The sequence below is a fragment of the Cryptomeria japonica genome, chromosome 10 (genome assembly GCF_030272615.1).
Source record: "Cryptomeria japonica chromosome 10, Sugi_1.0, whole genome shotgun sequence".
NCBI classification, from domain to species: domain Eukaryota; kingdom Viridiplantae; phylum Streptophyta; class Pinopsida; order Cupressales; family Cupressaceae; genus Cryptomeria; species Cryptomeria japonica.
Genome location: NC_081414.1, coordinates 888,131,865 through 888,156,119, shown reverse-complemented (window position 1 = coordinate 888,156,119; position 24,255 = coordinate 888,131,865).

Here is a 24,255-nt window from a genome sequence, read left to right as displayed (position 1 = left end):
CTGACGGAAATCCCTTGACGAGGTCACATCTAGCAATGTGTTTATGTAATCTTTAACAGGATTGGCTTTAACCAAGCATACTCTAGAAGAGTATATTTTCTTCATGGGTCCAAAATCCCATAGTGGTTTTTCCCTATTTTTGTTTCCACGTTAAATCTGGTGTTAAATGTGTTTTGATGTTTCAAGTTTATCATTTTATGAGTTTGAATAATTTACAGTCATAGTTGCATATCAAGTAAGTTCTACCGAGGTTGAATCTGATTAGAACATTGTATTGTGAGTTTATCTGATTCACCCCCCTCTCATTTAACTAATAGTACCAAGAGATCAAAATCGAGTTGTCGACGCAATGGCTACAATTGCATCTCTCCTGGATCTTCCACAAAATTCGACATGTTATGAGTTTTTGGTAGAACAACTATGGATCTCTGCTTATGATATCCCTGAATTTGAGATGATATTGTTGGGAAAAATGGTGTCTCAACCTTGCATTTATGTGAGGTTACTATTTATAGTAAGTTTTTATTTGAGCACGAAATGGTGCGAAACTCTCCCTGAAGCTTCTGGTTGGCTAGATAAGCATTCCGGTAAAGTTGCGTCGCAAGGTCACAGCTAGTTTTGAAGATATTAAAGTTTTCATCTTGGAGGGGTGCAATAAAATGTTTAAACTTAATTTTGGGCACTTTAGAGGCTCCGAAACGCCCTGAAAAGTTGCCGTAACCGGCGAAGCGGGTTACGAGGTGATAGAGCACTTCGCGAGCTTTCCGGCGCTTCAAACGGTTCGTCAATCGGACACCCGGTTCTCAAGTTATGGCCTCCGGAAGTTTGTACTCCTGAAATAGGAAAAATAATTTGTATCGGATACATAAATGAGCTATAAAAGGGAGCGACACGTGTTGATGTGTGCTTTAACATGTCATAGAAGGGAGATAAGGTCGGCTACACCTTATTGGGTGGTTTTAGCCCATGGTTTTGTAATACCGTTTGATGGTTTCTTGTATTGTATCTCCTATTTATGAGGTGTGTGAGATAGAGGTTGGGTGTAAGAGTCTTATGGCTATTGAGTTGCCTCTGAATCTCTGTTTAGTGCTACTCCTGCGAAGAGCTTGCTCTGCAAGTATTTTGTAATCTGTTTTTGATTGCTGAATAAAATATTGAGCTGCTTTTGGAGGGTGGGGTTTTTCTCCCGAAAGGGTTTTCCCCACGTAAATCACTGTGTTGTGGTATGAATGCTATTATATCTATTTCTATTTTCTGTAACTGTTGTAATGATCTGAAAAAGTTTTGCATTACCCTCCTCTCAAGGTTAGTGTAGGAAGTTGTTTCCGCTACTTAACTTCCTTACAGATATGTCTCCTTATCGGTTCCAACTCTTCATGGTACGGTGATTTTTTCACTTACTTACATGACCACACACTTCCCCTTAACCAATTAAACAACCAACGAAAAACCTTTATCCGCCAAACCGCTCGATACACCATCATTTTTGAAACCCTATACATGCGAAGTCTAGATGGTACTCTCCTTCGATGTTTGGAACAAGATGAGATTAAAAAAAAGCCTTGGAAGAGGTACATGAAGGAATTTGTGGGGCTGACTCAAACGGTCCTTCACTAGCAAAGAAAATCATGCAAGTCGGATACTATTGGCCCTCCATGGAGAAGAACTCAAAGTGTAAGAAGTGCCAAGTTCACAGAGATCTGATACATGCCCCAACATAGGAATTACAACCTATCACAACACCATGGTCCTTTTGTCAATGGGGAGTTGACCTTGTGGGTAAAATCCATCCATCTTCATCCAACGGTCATAAATTTATCATTACCACCACAGAGTACTTCACCAAGTGGATCGAAGTTGTTCCACTCACCCAAGTCACTGGCAAGCAGATCACCTCATTCATGCTCAATTACATCATCTGTCGGTATGGTGTACCCATGTCTATCATCATAGATAGCAGACTCCCTTTCAAAAATCAAGATGTATGTGAACTCTGTGATAAGTTTCATATCCAACGATGCTTTTCCACCCCATATTAACCACAAGGCAATGGTCAAGAAGAAGCATCCAATAAGAATATATTGAGGATCCTCAAAAAGATAGTCAATGTTGTTGGTTGTGATTGGCGCATTCGTTTGAATCCAGCACTATGGGCATATCGAGCTAGCATTTGAACCCCTACAAGTGCAATCCCCTACTCACCGGTTTATGGAGCAGAAGCCATCTTGCCTATTGAGGTTGAATTACCATCTCTACGGGTCTCCTTACACAATCTAATAAATGATGAAGAATACCGAGTCTCACGTCTTCAGGACTTAAAACTGCTTGATGAAAAGTGACAAGCTACCTACAACCACCTAAAATCCTATCAACAGTGCATGAGCAGAAGCTAAAATCATCGAGTCAAACCTCACACATTTGAAGTAGGAGATTTTGTTCTCAGGGAGAATCCTCACAATCAACCGAACAAAGAAAACGGGGGCAAATTTGAATCCAATTGGTTGGGTTCATATGTCATCAATGTCGTCTTCGAGTTTGGGGCATATCAGTTGACAACTTCAGAAGGAGAACCACTAGCAGATCTGGTCAACAACATGCATCTCAGAAGGTTTCATACATAAGCTGTGTAGAGCATCAGGCTCATCCAATATCAGAAAATGCCAAAAACATTCAGAAAATAGTCCTGAGCAAAATTTAAAAAATCAAGAAAATAGTAAAGAAAAATCATTCATCCAAACGGTGAAAACCACTTCGGTGGCGCCTTGGGTAAGTATGGTGGTGAAAAGTTGGTAAATAGGTGCCATTCGTAAAGGCTATGGCTCCATTGTCTTTCAGACTTGTTGTGATCACATCCATTGCATCCATTCATCCATCATTTATACCATGACTTGTTATTGATCTGCAATCAGGGTTATTACTTCATGTGTCCTACGTCACGCTTTCATAGTGACATCTAACTGGGGGCAAATGTGCTTAAACCTACTGATGGGAATGTCTTCTCCATACCTGTGATTCATTAAGCTTCTCATTAAAAAAACATCCTGAAATAATACCAAAAACATTCATAAAAACTCAGAAAAACCCAAAAACATTTGCAAAATATAGGTGAAGAAAACACTTAAACATTCACAACATTCAAAAAATCCAAAAATATGACAAAAACATCAAAATCAATCAAAAACATTGCAAAGTATATTATTCCTTGTACATACACATCACAAAAGACACAAAACAACATTTTGAGCTATTCAAACAATGACCACCTATCAAATCAACCAACCAATCAAAACATTTGCACACGACCGTACTCACAAGGATGCATCCTTCCCCACAAACAAGACATGGTAACATTTTCTTTGACAAGAAAATTTTGTTTGGCTAATAAGCACTTGGTTGATTTTTTATTTATTTATTTATATCAGGTTCCTATGCTACTCCAGGATATCCACAAGTGATTAGAGTGGTTGGGATGGTTCCTGATATCTTTTTCTTTGTTTGTTTGTTGTATGCGGATTGTTCCAATGAAGTTCTAGGGCATATACTATTGGTGTCTACATGGGAATTTCACTAAGCTATGCGATCCTATGCAAAAATACATTCATGGATCACTATGGCTTACTGACTACAACGTATACCTCGACCATTTGTACATGAACCAGAATGGAGGGGAACTTTCCTTGTTTGCGATGTTTGCTTACAGGTGAAACACTCAACCTTGGTTTCTGCTACCTCGGCCAAGATCGATACTACCATGCTCGATGATGAAAATTAAGCACTATGAATAAGCCATGGATCACCATTTCCTCTCATCTTTGTATATTGCATTCCGTTGCATTCCATCCATCCATAAATCCATATCACTGCATATCATTCATACATAGTCATGACAATGTATACTCTATTTTGCTCCTCTTACATAGGAATGGGTCCTAGGTCCTCCATACCCTCTATCTAACATTGAATCCCTCCCTCAACCTCCCCATCTCGATCATCAACATCACATACCCTACATCGTGTCCCATCAACCCAATCAAGTCACGTTCATCAACGTCCATCACTAACAGGAGGGGTTGTGTTTCCCATCCTAGGTCATCCTATAAGAAAAGAAAGTTACTTTGTCTACACAAGTACATCAACTCACGCACACCTAGACTATAAACATATACTTTTTGATCAAGTATCTTCAGGTCTCAACGGGTAATCAATTATGGCACTCCTAGACTACAACATGCATTTACATCCATTGTGTAGTCTCAATAGGTACGCTAAGTCTAGCAAACGCCACAAACACCCTACAATGCAAACACTATTAATTGATCAATCAATCAAACACAATCAAAACAAACAATTACATCAATTGTCTAAGTCTCAACGAGTATTTTGCTTCAATTACTTAACTTCATCGGGCAATTCATGCAATTGTCCAAGTCACAACAGGTCGCTTTGACTCACTTACTCAGACTTTATCCTGTCCAAGCTAATAACTGACATCAACTGTCATGCTTTGACTCAACCCGGGAAATTCAACCGATTGCACCAGATTGTCCAACCCATTTTGATCAATTGTACAGTATCAATAAAAAGCACAAACGCTACATTTGCACTATATCTCCTACATGACCCCCCCGTACTTCTAAGGTTTGTCGTTTCTCCATTTTACCTTCGTCTTCTCCCATTCTTTCACCATTATTTCTAATTCTTCTATTCTACCTCCCCCCAACTTCTTTCTCTTTTTCGAGAGATCACTCGATTTATCAAAAAAAATCGGCCCATCTCTCGAGGGGGCATACCACCCACTAAATTAACATTTATGGGGCATATTTCTCATACTGTTGGTGTAAATAAATATTCATTATGGATATTATTACACTTTACTTAAGTTAACTTAGGATAATGCATCTCTTTGTAGTTTGGATTTGAGACACTTAGGGAAGTGTGCACATAGGGATAGAGCTTGTAGGAGAAATTCCACCTTTTGTGGTCTTATTTTGCTGTTACACTCCACATTCAGTGGGTCATCCACCTCTCACAAATACCTTTCTTTCTTTCTTTGAAACGACGCGATAAATTGCACCATCTCAAAGAGGGGCAAATGTAGACACATAAATCTGTCCACTTAATTAAATGAATATTTAGTATTTATTTGATTATTTAATCAATCAACTATTTAATTAATTCATCTTAAACCTCTTCTTCTATTAAGTAAATAAATTATTCAATTTATTTAAATCAGTTCATTAAACCATATTCTAACAATTAATTAAATGAATAAAGCATATTTGTTTAATCACCCCTCTCCACATTTAAATAAATAAATATTTATTTAAATCTCTACAACCCTCCCACTTGCATTCTCCTACAAATGCAAGTTGCACAATTTTAATTGAAATAAATGAATTTTATTTTAATTAAAATCCTATTTTCTCTCACTCACCAAAACCACTTTCTCACTAATCCTCTTCTATACTCTTCTAATCCCTTCTAATTAGCCTAATCCCCCTCTCTAATCATTTTCACATTCCCAAACAAAGGTCACTTCTCAAAAATGCCTCAAAGTCTTTGAAATGCATTAAAGGCTTTTATTCTCCAACAAGTTAACCCCCAAAGTCTTCCAAAGCCTTTATGGCTCTTACATAACCATTAATGGTTAACTCAACTTGCCCACATGGTTAGAGGCTTTCCCTCTAACTCAACCCTCATTTAACTCATGGGTCTCTTCAAGAATTTATTGCTTTGACCATGGTTATCTCCATTAACTCTTGCACAAGAGTTTATCCATTGGATAAAAGCTTTATCCACTAACTCAAGCCTAACCAAACCCTCCTAGGGTAACCTTCATGTCATCTCAAGCATTTAATGCTTCTTCCCTCTCCTCGCAAGCCATCTCATGTTGACACTTGTCATCATGGGATTGGGTTGAAAGTCATCACATGGATCACAAACCCATCAATCCTAGACCTTCACAAGCCCACTCAATCTTGACCATCCATTGCCCTATTTCTCCTATATATAGAGCTCTTATTCTTCATTTTGATCATCAAGTCTTGTGTGCATCAAACATAGTCATTTTGTAGAGATTATTTGGAAGCATTTTGCATTGTTATTATACTAAGATTCGCATAGACATTAATTAGGATCTTTCTCATAGCAAATCATTTACACTTGCATAAGCATTTGTTTTCATTTTTACAATCATTTTGAATCTTCATATGACATCCATGGATAGTGATAAAATCCGAGAGCTACACTCACGTGGGACTTGGAGAGGAGAGGAACAAGGGAGAAACATATATGAGCATCCTGGGGAGCATCTTGGGGGGTTTTATTTCCCCTTTTCATTTATGTATACTCTTTATTGTTTTCTTTATAACTCTCTTGATATGCATCTTAAGGGTTTTAAGTTCATTTGTATTTAGTTTTGGTCGTAACTAATCTACTAACATTTGAACTTGTGTTTTTGTGCCTTGTGCCCCTTTTGCCTTGCATCATTCCTTTTTTGTGTAAATAATTATTCATCATGGATATTATTACACTTTACTTAAGTTTACTTAGGTACATGCATTTAATAGTAGTTTGGGTATGAGACACTTAGGTGTTTGTGCCACATTGGGATAGTGTGTGTAGGAGAATTTCCACCTTTTATGGTGTTGATCTTATCTTGTTGTTACATTCCACCTCATGTGGAATATTATATTGTTTCTCCTACCTACCCACACCTATTTTCTACCTACCCTTGTTTCTTATTGAGCCACATGTCATGTTTGTATGCTCACATATCCATAAGCCTTGCCTATATAAGCAGGCTCATCTACATTGTTTGTACAGGCAATCATTGAACATCATGTAATAATCCAGTTGATTAGTATTTTCTTGATAGAATATAGTTTATTTCTATCATATATTTTGTAATCTCTTATTTGTGCTTTCCATTGCCTCTAGATCTTAACAAAATCTCACATTCCTAAATAGACTTTACAACTTAGTTGGTTACAAAACCCTAAGACTTACAACATAGATCATCACAAATCTTTACAACTCATTACAAATCATCATATGGATCATTACAATCAATTAAAAATCAATTACAGTCGTTGAATGATCACCGCACCTTGATCTGATACACTTTCAAACCCTTATCTCATTCCACTAAGCACTTCACATATTCTCAAGAATTTTGCTCTTTTATTACGCCAAAACATCATTCAAACACTTCATGCAGTTTCAGCCATGTCATCACCAACTTACAAACATAATGTAATACACTGTCGAACTCAAAATCATTACCGATCATAAGAATTGAATACCGGTTCTTAAACCCTTCTTAAACCATACAAAAAATACATCAATCAATCACAAACATGACTTCATGTAGCCAAAACATGATGTAGTTCCTGTCATAACCTTATTACAATGTTAAAAACACATATTCAAAACCACAACACCAAATTCTTCATCAATCTCAAGATCCAATTACTTAAGCATAACACAGTTTCACATTTACCAGTTAAAGTCCTATTTGCCAGTTAACTGTCAAATCCATTCCAAAGATTTCCGGTCAATCATAGACGACTCAGATAACATGATAAAATGATCTAACCATAGTTGTCATCAATGACAACACAAACTAATCATCAAGTCATCAAACAACATCTCAACTATATCATTACCAATAGTCCTTATACCGGTTCATCAATATCATCAACAATTATGTCAATATGCAAATAGGAGCATCCCTGGTCGTTGAGCAATCTTGCATCAACCAAAAATATTTCCTTGCAGTTTTGTTCTTGTTTAGTTCTTTGTGCAGTTTTTTGTATTCTTACTGGTATGTACTGACAGCTGCTTGTTCCTCATGACAGATCTTTTTTTTGATTTCTAGATGGTTTCATGTGCTTGATTCCAGATTTTCAGTTCATTTGGGTTCTTCTTCGGTCAGTTATCGCTTCCGGTTGACTGTTTCTGGGTTTCAGGATAGTTCTTGTGCTTACCGATTGGTTTTCCTTCTTTACCAACATGATTCTTGGTGTTTGGATCCATCTTGGGTCTTGTCTGATGTTCTTTGGCATGTGGTTGGCCTTCCTTCTGAACCGCATTGCTTGGTTGTTATTTTCCAGAAAGAGTTATCTAATTCTTAGGGCCGACCTAATTACACGTTTCATTTTCCTACATTGGTGAATGTAATCTTATGAGGCCGACCTAGATATGTTCCGGTGGGTATAAATATGATGTTATGTAATCATTTGTAGGGGAGAAGAGGTAGAACTGAGAATAACGATTGAGATTTGCCTGTTGTGATCCGGTTGATTCTTAGAGTCCTGATTGGATTATATCTGGCTTGAAGCCTGCATGTAACTGGTTAATTACCGGATGTTCTTTGATGATAATATAATGATTTTCAGAAGTTATATGGCCTTAATATGATCTATTTATGTGAATTTTTTAATGTTTTCTTGCTGCTTTCGTTGTGTCTCCCTCGCTGCATAAGTCGGTTGACTCATTTGATGGTTTTTATCAGTTATGGTTGCATTACAAGTCCCTAAGTATCCTAAATGGTCTGGAGGTTGGCCCCTCCATGCATGATTCGAGGGCCCGACTTGGTTTCTGTCCTTGGGGGCAATGCAAAAACCCTGCCAAGTGCATTTTGGGGAATCAACAAAAAATGGCAAATTTGCTAGGGAATAGTGGTTTAGAATCTCTAGTTGAAACACATTGAATTATTATACTAGTTGAGAAAACCCCATCTGAGCCACCAACAAAAAATGGCGACTCTAGAATCTCTGGTTGAAACACATTAAACCATTATACTGGTTGAGAAAACCCCATTTGAGCCACCAACAAAAAATGGCGACTCTGTTGGGGATAGTCGTTTAGAATCTCTGGTTGATAAAAGATGAAATGGTCATAGTGGTGGAGACTACCTTGTCTGAACCACCAATATCCCTTATCTGCTAGAGAAAATCTGCACAAAAGTCATGAGCATGTAGCAGTCCAGATATTTGTCGGTTGAGTCAATTCTCATAAATGTTGCTTGGGAATATGTTGCAATTCACTTTTCAATGTAAGTTCTGTTGAGATTTGTCTATATTACAAGATACCTCACAAATTGTGGGTGGCAACTCTGAGATCTCTGCACCAGTGTGTGATTTTTGAAGAAAAACTAAGAAGAACTAAGGAGCTTGCAGTAGAAGTGAAGCAAATTTGACCTCTTATGGTGAGTACCCCAACAAGTTGATGAAAGAATTCACATGACAAAGAAGGAGTAGCAGTACTGGGTCAGATTTGACCTAAGAACCCAGAAGCATATTTTTGCAACGAACCTGCAAACCTGAGTCCCGACTGTTACACTACTTCTAGGTATTATGGATTTTCATGAGTTAGATGTATTTTCATGAAAGTTAGTTGCATGAAATACTTCCCTATTAAGTGAGATAAGCACTAAGGAGGGAAATAAACATAATTTTCTATTAGAGTTGTCTTGTATTAGCTAATAATTATTTATTTAATTATTAGTCTATTATACTCTACGCTTAAGCTAAACTTAGGCATTTAATAATATTGTAGGTATTTAATAATTATTTTAATTATTAAATACGCATTATCCCTTTAGGGTTGCAAATATCCTTTTATAAGGATTGTATTGTACTTTTTCATTTAATTGATTCCCTCTCTGAATGATAATCTTCTTCTTCAAAGCCATTATTGTGTTTTTGCCTCCAATCTTCTCTTGTGACAGGTATTTTGCTAACAGGTGTTCTTGGGATCTCTGAAATTGTATTTTCCCAACTTCTTCATGGTATTAGAGCCAGGTTCTGTTGCTGCTTGTTCCTGATTTTTTCAGAAGATTTTCTTTAGAGACCACGGTTTCAGTTTTTTCAAAGATTTTTTATTGGATCTGGGGTATTTGTTTTGCTTCTGATCATTTTGGGCTCAAACGAACCTCACCATTGAGCTCAGAATTCCCCCAAACCCCCCATTTCTATATAAAATTTGTCAATTTTCGACAAATTTGGGTTCTGGACCTTTTTTTGCGTTTTGCCTTTTTTTGGAATGAATTTTGAGAAATTCGTCAGAAAAATCATTCAAAATTTTTTTAGATCACTTTGGTCCAAAAAAAGACCTCATCGTTGGCTTCTGAAGGGTGTTTCCAGTCATTTTGATATATAATTCGACCTATTTCAATGACAAGGGCATCTGAGCCATGATTTTTTAATTGGCACATTTTATGAGGCACAAAAATCCATACGACTATACCTGCAAATGCGTCAAAAAATTTTCATTCAAAAAAAAAATAATAAATAAATAATTTTTAATTTTTTTAACCCTCTTTTTGCCCTAAAAGAGGGGTTTTTTTCTTTTGGCTGTAACTTTGTCATACAGAGGCGCTTTTTCAAAAAATTTATATCGTCGGAAAGCTCTTTTTGAGTTCTCTTTAGATCTAGAGGTTTGATCTTCTGATTTTGATTTTTTGATGGTGGTTTTTGCTGTCAAAGCCAGAGGTTCATTTTTGCACTCTGGGAGACATAACTTGAGCATCCGAACTCCATTTTTTGAAAAAATTATATTGTTGGAAATCTTGTTCTGTGCACTTTCCAATCATATGAGTTTTATTTTTTATATTCTTCTCTAGGTACATTTTATTCAGTTTTCTTTTTTTCAACACTTAGTGAATATCTTGGATGTTTCAGGTCCTAGGATCTCTTCCTTTGTGTAGGATGTCTCGTCTTTGGTTGTTCTTTCTATATTTCCAGCCTTATGTCTCTTATGATCACTATAGACTTTTTTTTGTAAACATTTTCTTTATGCAAACACATTGAGATAAAGTGCCATTATGCATTGTATACTTAGGATCTTGCACATCTTGTGCCTTATTGTACATGCACTACATTATAAAGTGTCATGGGGGGGTTGATGTTTGCCTTTGTTTGTCATCTACCTTTGTCACATGGGTGTTCCTTCCATGACATTAGCCTCATGATGTGTGTCAAGTGAGTGTTCCTTCCATGACACTATGTACTTTCTATGCACCTTCGATGTTCCTAGTTCTTCATCATGTAGTTCTTGATGAATAATGATGACCAGTTAGTACCAAACCCGTATTGAGAGGGGGGGTGAATCAATACAGACAAAACAAACTTTCCCTGAACCGATTTGACTGCAAAGACAACACTCAACTCGTAAATAGTAACACTGGTCTAAAACAGAGCACTACCAGTAAAACACAGTGAGAATGTGAAAGGCATAAACCGGTAACTCTTACCTCACTACACAATCTAATATCTCATTTCCACTTCACCCTTAAGCTCAGGCAAGCAATACACCAAAAATACTTAAAATCATTGAATCAACTTGCAATACCACTTTGACATAAAACACTAAATCATCACACATGACACACTGATTTTTCACGTGGAAACCCAACTGGGAAAAACCACGGTGGGGATGAATACCCACAAACTGTTTTCTGAACTCTTATGAAGTCCGCTCTGTTAGGAGCCTAGTCCGGTTAAAGACTTTTACAATAAGTTCTGCTAGAAACCGATCCTGCTAGGGATCACCCAGTTAGGGGGTGGCTAAATACCCGGTTAAAGGTTAAAACCCTATAAGAGGTTGTCTCGCAAGAGGATTTTAAGAACTCATTGAATTGAGTCACCCTGTTAAAGGATTTACACAAAAGCTTGTTAAAGCTACCCGGTTAAGGGATTTTCCAACTGCTAAAATGGTTAGAAGTCAACAGGTAATACACTGATCTGATAACAACACACAATGCCAAGGCAAATCCACTTTAGCTCCTTTGCTTCTGCAATCACACTCTACAGGTATCAACACACTTCTCCGGTCTGGCATGAATCAAGTATCTCTTCACTTGGATACACACATAACATTTTCCAACAACTTCAAAATGAAAAAACATCAATGACCTTATAGGAAACAGATAGGTCGAAAGCATAAACCCTAAACCCAAAACATTTAGGTTTAACAATTCAATAAGTTCAATCCTGACTGTTAATCACATTGCATTGAATATAATAGTCTTGAACAGATCTCAAGACGTTCTTCAACATTCATTATTTGCCACTTCAGGAAGTTGATAACCCATCACACGCTCTGCACCGTTTACACAGACTTCGCACATTCCCGAGGTAGATAGGATCTATCTTCTTCATGCAAGATCCTCAAGGAAATCCTTCACGTGCACAAGGCTGACATGGCAACACGATCTGGTCTTCATTACAATGCTAACTCATCACAAGATGTCATCGGTTGAATCACATAGGCAATGCATCAACCGAAAACCCTAAAGCTGAGACTACCAACCGGTAGTCATGCCAAATGAAACCCCAATACAAAACTTCCATATACCGGTTCTCATTCCAACATACCAGTTCACCTTGAACAAACATACCGCTTCACTTTTTTCACAAATACCGGTTTACATCATCATATCGATTTTCTTGCCAGTTTGCCTACTTTAATATGTCGGTTCATACACTAGCATATTGACATCAATGACAACATACAACATCATGTCATCAAGCTCTGCACATATGCCAATAGTTCTTGTTGGCTATCTTTCTTAGTGTACCTATCCCTCACCATTGTCCGCATTATGGGGGGGTTTCTCCTGTTGCTCTAATGCTTCCTTGGTTCATTGGATCAACTCTTTAGGCTTTGGTGTTTTATGCCATTTATATCTTCGAGTTTAGTTGTTTGTCTTTGTTTGCCATCTGATTGGAGTAGTGTTATTTGAGGGCACTCATGCAGATTACAGTCTTCTCTACCTGATCATCTTCTATTTCAGTGGAGGTTCTTCAGATCGACAGTTATTCTTTGACAGTGTTTGCAGGTTCTTCATGCTTCAGTGATTCTTCTTCTCTTCTCTTGTTCCTATCTTTTTGGAACATTCTTGTTTGGAGGCTTCTTCAGTCCTTCACTTGCTTTTTTCATCTCTTTTTGGAGTAGAGTTTTTTTTCTCACATGTTTTTCTCTATTTCTCCAGTTCATAGAGATTTGGTTGTGATAGGGTACCTCATCAGACATTATTGTAGGGACCCAAATTTTCCTTCATCATGTAGTTGCATTTTTTGCTTCATGCATTTAGTTTTTTTTAGCTACTCCCTAAGTTCATCTTAGGGGGGGTGTTAGAGTTATCTTGTATTAGCTAATAATTATTTATTTAATTATTAGTCTATTATACTCTACACTTAAGCTAAACTTAGGCATTTAATAATATTGTAGGTATTTAATTTTTAAATACACATTATCCATTTAGGGTTTCTTTAGGGTTGCACACCTTTAGGGTTGCAAATATCATTTTATAAGGATTGTATTGTATTTTTTCATTTAATTGATTCCCTCTCTGAATGATATTCTTCTTCTTTAGACCCATTATTGTGTTTTTGCCTCCAATCTTCTCTTGTGACAGGTATTTTGCTAACAGGTGTTCTTGGGATCTTTGAACTTGTATTTTCTCAACTTCTTCATTTTCTTACATACTTCTAGATTTTATTTGCAAAGCCTGTAATAAGGTGAGCAAAGTATTCTTTTGAGTCATACATTGTATTATTGTAAGACTGTTAAATATATGTGTTATTGCTTGTATGCCCCAAAGAAATTTTAAGTATAAACATGCAACATATGCACTCGTTGTCAAGCCATAACATAATGTTTTCTGTTAAAATATATAAGTCGTTCAACTTTAATGGTATTGAGGGTTTCCCAAACCCTGTTCCTACTTTTGTTAGGGAACATTTACCAGTTTTTAACAGGAGAAGAGAAGAATCAACACGTCAACACTTGCAGAGGTTTTTTTATTTAATAGGAGATTTTGAGATTAGTCAGGAAGATGTTTGCATGAAGCTGTTTGTCCAATCTTTAAAAGAGAATGCTAGGTATTGATTTTCATATTTACCAAAAAGTTCTATTTCTTCATGGGAGGAGTTGAATGCATCTTTTATGGAACAATTTGGTGAGAGGGTCAATCCAAGTTTGGATATAAAAGGATTCATGGCTATTAAAAGAACAGAGGATGAATTGCTCCATGTTTTTAATCTCAGATTTGTGAGAATATTGGATAACATTCCTTAAAGTTACAAGCCAAATGATGCAGTATGTTTGGTTGTTTACTTAGCAGCATTTGACGAAGAAATGAGCTACTTAATAAGTGATAAAAGTCCTCAAACCTTGTACCAGGCTTATAGGATAGCAATGGATATTGAGAATAATTTGAAATACGGAATCCCTAAAGGTTATTTCAATACAAAATCTTGTTATTCAAAGATACTAGATGTTGAAGAAAAGTGTGAGTCAAGGATTGGAGATCAATGCCAAAGCATTTACACTTTTGTTGATGACAAAAGACATGTTAAAATCTGTGATTCAAATCAAAATATGAGTGAAGAGAAAGAAAAGGTTAATAAAAGCTTGTATGATACAAATGGTGCAAAGATGGAGGTAACTTCAGTGGCTACATCAGGTGATAGAATTATTGCTCCTTTCGGTAAGGATGTCACACAAAGGGCTTGTCTTAAATCTTATGGTTCAGGTGGATCTGATAGTCTATATCAAGAAGAATTAGAAGGGTGTACACCTGATAGTGATAATGATAGGGTGCAAGGTTTTGCTAAGACATATTTATCTTCTCAAGAATTGATTGTGTGTAATGGAGAAACCTCAAATATTATTGCACCATTCTTTACTGATAAGCTAGAGAATTCCATGGTTTGCTCCAATAAAGAAGATATGCTTCAGCTTACACCATGTCGATATATTCATGGTGACGAGCATGAACAAATGGCCTAGGTAGATATGCTTGAAACAAGTATTATGACTAATGACATACTACCCATCCTATTTCAAGAGAAGTTTTATGCAGCAGATCAAATTATTCCTGAATTCTCAAATCATGGAAACACATATGAATCAACAGGTGTGGTCGAAAAGGATAAAGAAAAGGGCCAGGGAAATCATGATGATTTTGTTGAAGCCTATGAGAGTTACAAAAATGAATATTACGATGCTGAAAGTTGTTATAGCTCAGATTATGATTATCTTATGCCTAATAAGGGTGAGTGTGAATTTGAGGTGGGCAGTAGTTTCGATGAAGTTTTTAATGCACTATTTGACGAGGATGTGAATATAGATCAGCCTGTGCTCTGCCTAAATGTTTATGAAAAAGGTTTTCATATAATTTCCAATCCTTTATTTGAGGAGATGGTTGAAGACTCAAAAATGGTGAAAAATGACCAAAAAGTGAATGCTGAGTTAATGTCTCGTGATAAAGATCAGTTTCTTTCCATAATTGGAAATGTTGAAGATGTCTCTCGCCCTTGTGAGTATGTTTTGTATGACAAAGGAGGGACCTTCTGTATACACCTAAAAATGGTCTGAAGATAATTAATTAAATAAGCAATTATTTAATTACCCCCCCTTCCCAATTTAATTGAATTCACTAGCAATTTGATTAAAATTCTCCCATTCATCTACTTATTAATAAATCTAAGGATTTATTTAATAGGTTCATTTCAATAGTCCCCTTTGATTAATTAATCTAAATTGATTAATCCCTCCCCATTAAATTCATTTCTTCTAATCCCTTAATTAATTAAAACAAATTAATTTATGAGTTGTTGAAAGTTAATTAGCCTTTTCCTATTATTTGATTTTTAAATTCAAATTCCCCACATGCCTCCTAACCTAACCATCCCCTAACCTAACCCATTCCACCTAACCCTATCCTATCTTGCACATCCTAACCTCCTTATCCTAACCTCCCATGGTGTGGATATTTTCCCCTTGAGACACCTGACAATTCTGCCACATGTCTCCTCCCTTGGACACTTGCCCTCTCATGAGCAAGGCTCCTTGACACTTGTCACCACAAAATTGACAAGTGTCCCTTCCTCCAACCTCTTCTCCAACTTCTTCAATCTTGGCCCTTGATATCTTCAGATCAGATCTGGACCGTTGATTCCTGCTACCTCAGTTTTGGCCTTGGAATTCCTATAAATATCCCCCATTTTGGAGCAATAAGGATCCCTTGCATTCATAGCTTTAGCATCATTACTATAGGAAATTTTCATTTCAATCATCTAGTAATTAGCATTTTGGATTAACCATAGCATTGCATTTCATATCATTTGCATAATCAATCATGATCAAGTAGCTACTCAACTCTTGAGTTGCCACTTTGGAGGTCATTGCTCCACTGAGAGCCAATCAATCCAACACCTTTGAGGTCCTTAAGAATAGAGGAAAATGGGACATTTCAAGGAAGGCTTATGGTTTGCATTTTTAATCTAGTTTTCAATTAAGCTTTCCATTATGTTTTTATTGTCTCATTATATGTGTATGTCTTCTTATATACCACATTTTTAGCATCACACCTTCCAAGCTATCAAATTTTTTTATTGGTTTCTATTAATATTGGTGTGCAAAATCCGAGGTCAGAATTGTGGATTCAGTTGAATGAATATTTGATTAGAGAAGGCCTAGATGATGTCAAATGTAGGGGTAGATCACAGTCTATGAGTGTTTCTGTAGATGGTCAACATGTAGATGATAATATTTTCAATTTATCTTTTACATGTGTGAATGATAATCAGATTTTTGATAAAGGAAAAAATTGGAACTTCATTTTTGATGGCCTTAGGTCATTAGTCAAAATTGGATTTCTTCAGAATGCAGTATAGGGTGCAGGGGCAAGAGGTTTTGACGATCCTAGAAGACTCAGTATTCGAGAAGAGGATTTTGAAGCAGAGAATCTACAGTCAAGAAATCAAGAAATCAGAAACAAGATCGTTCACGTAAGGTGAACTTGATTAGAAAAGCAGTGAATTGGCCGTTTAAGGCTGCCGATTTCTAGATTTGATGGATATAGTTTCTTGACTCCATTTGCTGGTAGGATGAGTAGAAAAACATTTGGAATGATGATTTTTCCCATGCATGAACACCGCCAAGAGAGGTATTTTCATTATAAATACGACCGTGTGGTTTCTTCAATTGGTAGAAAGAACAGAGAATTCATTATCTTCTCAGAAGGTTTTGAACAAGATGAAAATGATCTTTGAGCAATATCGTGCCAGAAGTTACACTAAGCTTTGTGATATCAGATGGATTTCCTATGGGAATGAGTATGCTTATAGTCGATGGAGTCTTGGAAGTGGGGAGGATAGTCGATGGAGGTTTGGAATCTTTTTCTTTCCAGAACCAGCCCTGCATGACACATCCTCTGCCTCCTCTCCGTCACTCGTTGGCAGAGATTTAAAGAATAAGCCTCGTGAAGGAATGAGAGAAGAATATGGTTGGGAAGGAGTTGGCAGCCAATCATTCCTGCAACAACATGCAAGCTGCAACCTCTTCTCCTCCTTCTATGTTCCCCCACAAGCTTCTCTTTCCACTTTCTTTGATCCTGGGCATAAAGGCCTAAACTCCTCTTTTAGTGGAGGGGTGATTTTACTTCTTGTCGAGATCTAAACCCTCTTCGAGAAGGGGGAAGTACTCTATGAAACATCAAGGAGCATCTCATGGTCTATCAGGGGTGATAGTGGTACAACTCAAAGATTTTTGTTTCTACCAAAATGCAGTTGGGAATTTTGGTTCTACTTCATCATGAACACCAGCATGGACAGTCTTTTGGGAGACTGTAAGGAATATTTTGTAACAAATTAACAAGCGATCCTATAAGCTTGTGACAAGTGTCTCCTCTGGCCCGAAGCTTGTTGCTCCCTTGTTTCTATAAAAGGGAAATCAAGGCCATGAGATAGAGGTCAAGAAATTTGGTCCAGAAAGCTTGGATTCAAATCCTTGGTCATGTATAGTAGGTTTAGGTGAAATGAGTAGACTGTAACAGGAATTTGCAAAGCAAATAAAATGAGTTTTGTGTCTTAGTTTGTTGCAGGTTCTTGAAGGAGTTATATGTAATGTAATTTGTAACATAAAATAGCTTATGAAATGAATGAAAATATTGTCCGAATTCATTTTCTCTAATATATGACTCTATTATGTTTCTGAATGAGTAAGATCAAGGGTTTTTCTCGTTTCTTGCATGGTTGTGATGCATGTTTCTTCTATCTTCCGCTCTGACCTAAGGGGTCGGTTAAATTGCTTATATAGGAGTTGCAGACTAACATGGCTTATACAGGGATTTTGATAAGTATTTTGGGTTGGGATAAACAAATGAGATACATTGTAAGCCAGTGTTATCTCGAGATCTTTGGCTATTAGATTAAGGTTTGTGTTGCATATTTATCTTTGCATTCTGCATTTTTAGTTGCCCAATGGATAAGACACTGATCGCTGCTTCTAGTCATTTTTCTATTGCATTTGTCTACTCATAACTCATTGATAGCTTGCTATAGCTATGATAATATCAGAATATCTTTTCATTTTCTGTGCATGATGTTGTTTATCGAAAAGTTGTCTCACACTCCAAAGCAGGTCGAGGATCACTGAGAGCTAGCCACTCTATAACATTCTCCCTCTTTGTTTGAGCCCCCTTATAGGAGCGAGACCATCTGCTTTGTTTTAATGATGCTTGCAAGTGTGGTGTGAAGATTGTAGAAGCATTAAGGGAATACCCTCCTGGGTTTTGTAGAGCCCGAAGTGTAGAAGGATAATAAAAAAATCCTCGTTATATTGTTGGTCCAAGTCTTTGAGTATCCTAAACAGTCTGGAGGCTGGCCCCTCCATGCATGATTCGAGCGCCCGACTTGGTTTCTATCCCTGGGGGCAATGCAAAAACCCCGCCAAGTGCGTTTTGGGGAACCAACAATATTCATCATTAATGGGCATTTAAGCTCACACGTTTGGCGGCATACTCGTCACCCTTCAACCAACTTGACATCTTAGAAGTCCTCCTGCACTTTAGCCCCGCCCACTTCGTGCAATGATGTGGCCATTTTATAAAGCACATCGACCACTTCATTGCCTTCTCTCAATATACGAGAGATTTTGAAGGATTTGAAGTAATCTAATTCCTTTCTAATTACTTGGATAAATTTATTAATTTTCTAAGTTGTCGCCTCACCTTTCAAAAGGGCATTCACAACAACTTGAGAGTCCCCCTCCAAATGTAAACACAAAATTGAAAGGCACTCTGCCATTCTCACTCCCCAAAATGCCGTCTACACTTCAACTTCATTGTTTGTCCCATCAACCAATTTGTTAGCTCTGATAGCCAAAATATTCCCATTCCAATCACAGGCAACAAAACCAGCGCCCGAAGCCCCTAGATTGCCTTTTGACGCTCCATCAAAGTTCACCTTTATCTAACCAATTGCTAGCTTATGCCAAACAGTAATTGCCCTTTATCCCCTTTGCCCAAAGATGGATCCGGATCCATCTGGGAGAGCCCATTAAAGAGCCTTATAATATTAATATTAATAATAATAAAATACCTTAAATAATATGTTTATATTAATAAGTTAATCCTATAATACTATAGTAATGCTAATAATATTAAAAATAATAAAATATTCTTATTAACATGTGTATATTAAGTTAAGATTAAAATGTACTCTCTTTTATTATTAGTGCTCACATTGCTACTAACTTATATATCTTTATTTTTTCATTCAACTTTAATAAAAAATATTAAATTGAAAAAAATTATTTGAACATATTGTTGGATTTTGCCAAGATCAAGAAGTCATTGAAATGTACATGAAAGAGACATAATATGGGACAAGAATAGACTGTATTCTCATTAATAGAAAATGATCAATAATCAACTGGATTATCTAGTTGTTCAATAGTTGTTGTTACATACAATGTAGATGAGCCTGCTTATATAGGCAAGGCTAGGGATATGTATGAGCACACAAGTATGACATGTGGCTCAATAAGAAACAAGGGTAGGTAGGAAATAGGTGTGGGTAGGTAGGAGAAATAATATAATATTCCACATGAGGTGGATCACCCACCGAAGGTGGAATTATCACTCCACAATAAGTGGATATGATAGTGTAATAACAAGATCAACACCAAAAGAGGTGGAATTTCTCCTACACACACTATCCCAATGTGGCACAAACACCCAAGTGTCTCATATCCAAACTACTATGAAATGCATTATCCTAAGTAAACTTAAGTAAGTGTAATAATATCCATGATGAATAATTATTTACACCAACACCCCCCCTTAAGTGCAACTTAGGGGAATGCACTTAAGTCTACAATGCAACTAAGCAAAGCAAGATGGGTCCCGGCTACGAGGCCATGTTAGGTACCCATGCACAAATGCAAATGCATGCAAACCAATGCAATGAAATCTCTCACAAAGTGGGGAAAGAGAGAAAAACCCAATGGGAAAAAACCCTCCCCCAAAAAGAGAGATGAAAGCTATACAAGAGAACTCTCAAAGAAGAATGTGAGGAACAAAACCCCATGTGAGGAAAAGGTCCCCCCCATACGAGAGAAGAAGAGAAGTCAAACTGTGATCATCCCTCAATGAAGAATCTGCACCAATGATAGAAGCTCGATGTATGAAGAAACTGCTCCACGAACGTCGAACAACATTCCTCCCCTTAGGAAGAAACAAAACCAAAGGTGTATCCATGAAGTCTCCCCAATCATGAAGGGAAGATGTATGAAGAAAACTCATGATGAAAGGAATCTCTGAAAACTGCTCAAGGGTCCCCATGTCGATGCTAAAAGATACCCCTTCCAAAGGTGGTGAATTGCGCCATACTGCTGAAAAAGGAACTCCAACATCTAGTGGAGATGGATGTAGAACAATGTCCAAAGACTCATGTGTCTCCTCAAAGAATAAAGAGACCTCCTCCAACTGCTGTACATAAGTATCCACAATCATGTCAACCTCGAAAGAATGATCATGTAGAGAATGAACAAGAGGGTCAGAGTGTGCCCTCGCAACAATCGAAGAAGGATCATCTTCATCAAAGAGAAGATGTATGTCATCAATGATGTCTCCCAAATCTGCAATGTAGGATTCCACAAACAAACCTGCAATATCTGTCATGTAATCATCCCATGAATCTGAAGCTGGAAGACAATGTATATCCTGCTGCACTGAATCACATGAAGGCAAAACTGTCGCACTATCTGCATCATCAGGTGCAATAGGTGATGTGATATCAATATGAGAAGATGTAATACAAGACTCAAGAACTGGGTTACATGTGAGAATCCCCAAATTCAAGTGTCCAAAGTTCTCCTCAAAATCTGAATCATCATAATAAGTGTGATCATCATGTGTAGAATTATCAAATGTGTAATCATCATCATCAACAAAATTTGAAAAGGAGTATAACCGAGATGCATGATCAACCACCCCAGTTGCAATGATAGCTCTAGTCTCCATGTCTCTAATAAAAACTGAGTCAGGTGTGAACTCCACAACTTTCTTAGTTGCGCCATGTGTGATTTGATAGATAGAAAGGAGATTGTTTGTCAAGTGGGGTACACACAACACATCATTGAAGGAGTTATCCCCAATGTCAATAGATCCTTTCCCAATCACATCCATGTATGTATGATTGCCCATCAAAATCTGTGGCATGGTGCAAGGCTCAAATGTAGAGAACATAGATTGTGAAGATGCCATATGATGAGAAGCCCCTGAATCTAGAAGCCATCTCTCTGAAGTATGATTTGTTGTAGCACATAGAGCTTTTCCTTTTCTTGTTCCAAAAGAGTGAGTTTTTCCACTTGTAGAAGCCATGAATGCTTGCCCTTTTCCTTTTGAATGTGAGGAAGTGGAAGTTGATGAATCATCCTTCTTATAGACTTTAGGCAAATCAATGTTATGCTTTTTGAGGATATGTGTGAGCTCATCAATCTTCTTAGTATGGCAACGATGTTCCTCATGACCAATCTTTTTACAATAAGCACAAGTAGGTCTCTCTCTCTTTGGTGAATTATCTTTCTTGGAAGAAGATGAATCTCCTTGTTGTGGAGAAGATTGTGCTTTATCCTTAGGCTTTGATTGCCATTTCTTCTTGTTTGAGTTGTCCTTTCCTTGATTTCCTTTGTTCCCTTGATTTGCCACCAATGCTTGAGACTTAGAAGAAGTCTTAAGAATGCCCATGCTTATCAACTTAGTTTGTTCCATCATCAACATTTCATTGAAAGCATCAAATGTAGGCATTTTGTAGCTTGAACCCATTGTCATTCTATGAGTTTGGAAACTAGAAACAAATGCTGCATATTCTTGTGGAAGCTTCCCTATCAAGTTGAATATCAATTGAGTATCCTTCTTATCAATGCCACAATCTTTGAGTTGTGCCCTCAACTCATTTGCCTTAGTGACATAATCTTGTATAGTATCAAAGTTCTTGGGATCTAACATGGTGAGATCACTATCAATTTGATATCCCCTAATCTCATCAACTTGACCATACAAGTCTTGAAACTTTTGCCAAGCATCCTTGATTAGAGTACATTTCTCAATATGAAAAATGAGATCCTTTGATACATACTTTCTTAAGGTACCAATTGCCATGATATTTTTAGTGAGCCAATCTAAGTGACCAACTGGATCAGCCTTAGGATCAGCTGGAGCAACAATAGTTCCATCAATGTAATGAGTGAGTCCTTTTTCCATAAGTTTACTCCATGCATCAATTTTCCAAGTAGCATAGTTATGTGGAGTTAAGAGAGGAAACTTAGAAGAACTCATAGCAGCAAAAAGGAAAGAACACAAGAGCACAAAAGCACAAGAGACACCCCCCAAATTCAATCAATCAAATTAACCCCCCAAAAGTGATGATTTTGGCACTTTATACTTAGTGCGATTACAATGAGCCACTTGCAAAACAAGGCAAAGTGGACTTATGATGCAAATTTTACAACTTCTCAAATGAGATACAAGAGACTTCAATCAATAGTGCAATAAATCTAACTGAGATTCAAGCAAATATACAAGTACCAAGAGAGCCAAGAATGGCCAAGATCTGAAAGTACAATTTCTACTTACAATGACATCAATCTGATAGCATCATGTGAAAGTAGACGAAAAAATACGCACTTTCAAAAAAAACAGCACTTGAAAAGGAGGTCGTATGACCCCAAACGAAGCCTCTGAAGTTGCAAAAACTGGGATTACTCAGGGACAGTCACCAAAAACTGAATTTTATGAAAAATCCATGCATCAAAATCAAAAAATTCTTTCACCACTGCGGAGAGCACGAAATTCTAGCCCATTTCAAAAAAAATTGCACCCAAAAAGGAGCAAAAATGAGCAAGTTATGGCCATTTGAAGTTGAACTGCAAAATAAAAAATGCAAATGAGAGGGGGTCAAAAAATTTCCAAACCCTGCTGATGTGGCGCTGACGTCAGCAAAACACTGAGTTAAATTTGACGGCCGTATGACCGTCGCCAAAACTTCGCCTCCCTGGCTGACTGGTCGTCCGTACTGTACGGACAGATGACTATGTGATCCGTACTGCACGGATGCTGATGTGGCAGGGTGACTGGGCGATGATGTGGTGTCCGTACGGATTAGCTGCGTGGCTATGTACGGAAAATCGACGTGTCTGTTGACTCGGCGTACGGATGGCCGGGTTTGTTGACTGTGTCCGCGTGGCGGACGAGCTGGCGGAGAGCCTGCGGAGGCGAGGGTCGGGAGTCTTCGCGGTGGAGATGGCGCTGCGGGGGCCGCTTGTGGCTGTCTTCGGCGAAGCAGGAGAGCTCGAAGCGGCGCGGGCCAGGAGGAGGCGGGCGTCGCTGGGTGGAGGGACGGGCGCCGGAAGAGACTGCGAGCGGACAGTGGGGGACGGAGATTGGACGTGCTCGGGTGCCGAAGACTGGAGGAGCCAGCACGGGAAGCTGCGGGCGAAGGGAGGCGGCAGAGCCAAAGGCCGCAGCGGGCGCCAGGGACGGGAGCTGCCGGAAATCTGCGGATGGAGGCTTCGGCGCGGCTGACAGCTGGTACGGGCGCTGGCGGAAGGTACTGTGCGGCCTGACAGGTACTTTCTGCGCAGGTCCTGCACCTGCAAAATGGGTCACGCGGTGGTACGGGGGTCTGCGGACCCCCAAACAAATGCCCCCTTTTTTTTTTTGATTTTTTTTGCTTTTCGAATTTTTTTTTTTTTTCAATTTTTTTTGATTTTTGAAAACAAATGCAGAAAATTTTTTTTTTGAAAAAAATATATAAAATATTCGAAAAATCCGTACGATAAGCAAAATTGGGGAAAAAAATTTTCCTCACCAAAATAGGCCAACTTTATAACCAAAATTCATGGAAACGGCCTTCCGGACGCAATGGCGAGGTCGGATCTGGTCTAGGACGCCTCCAA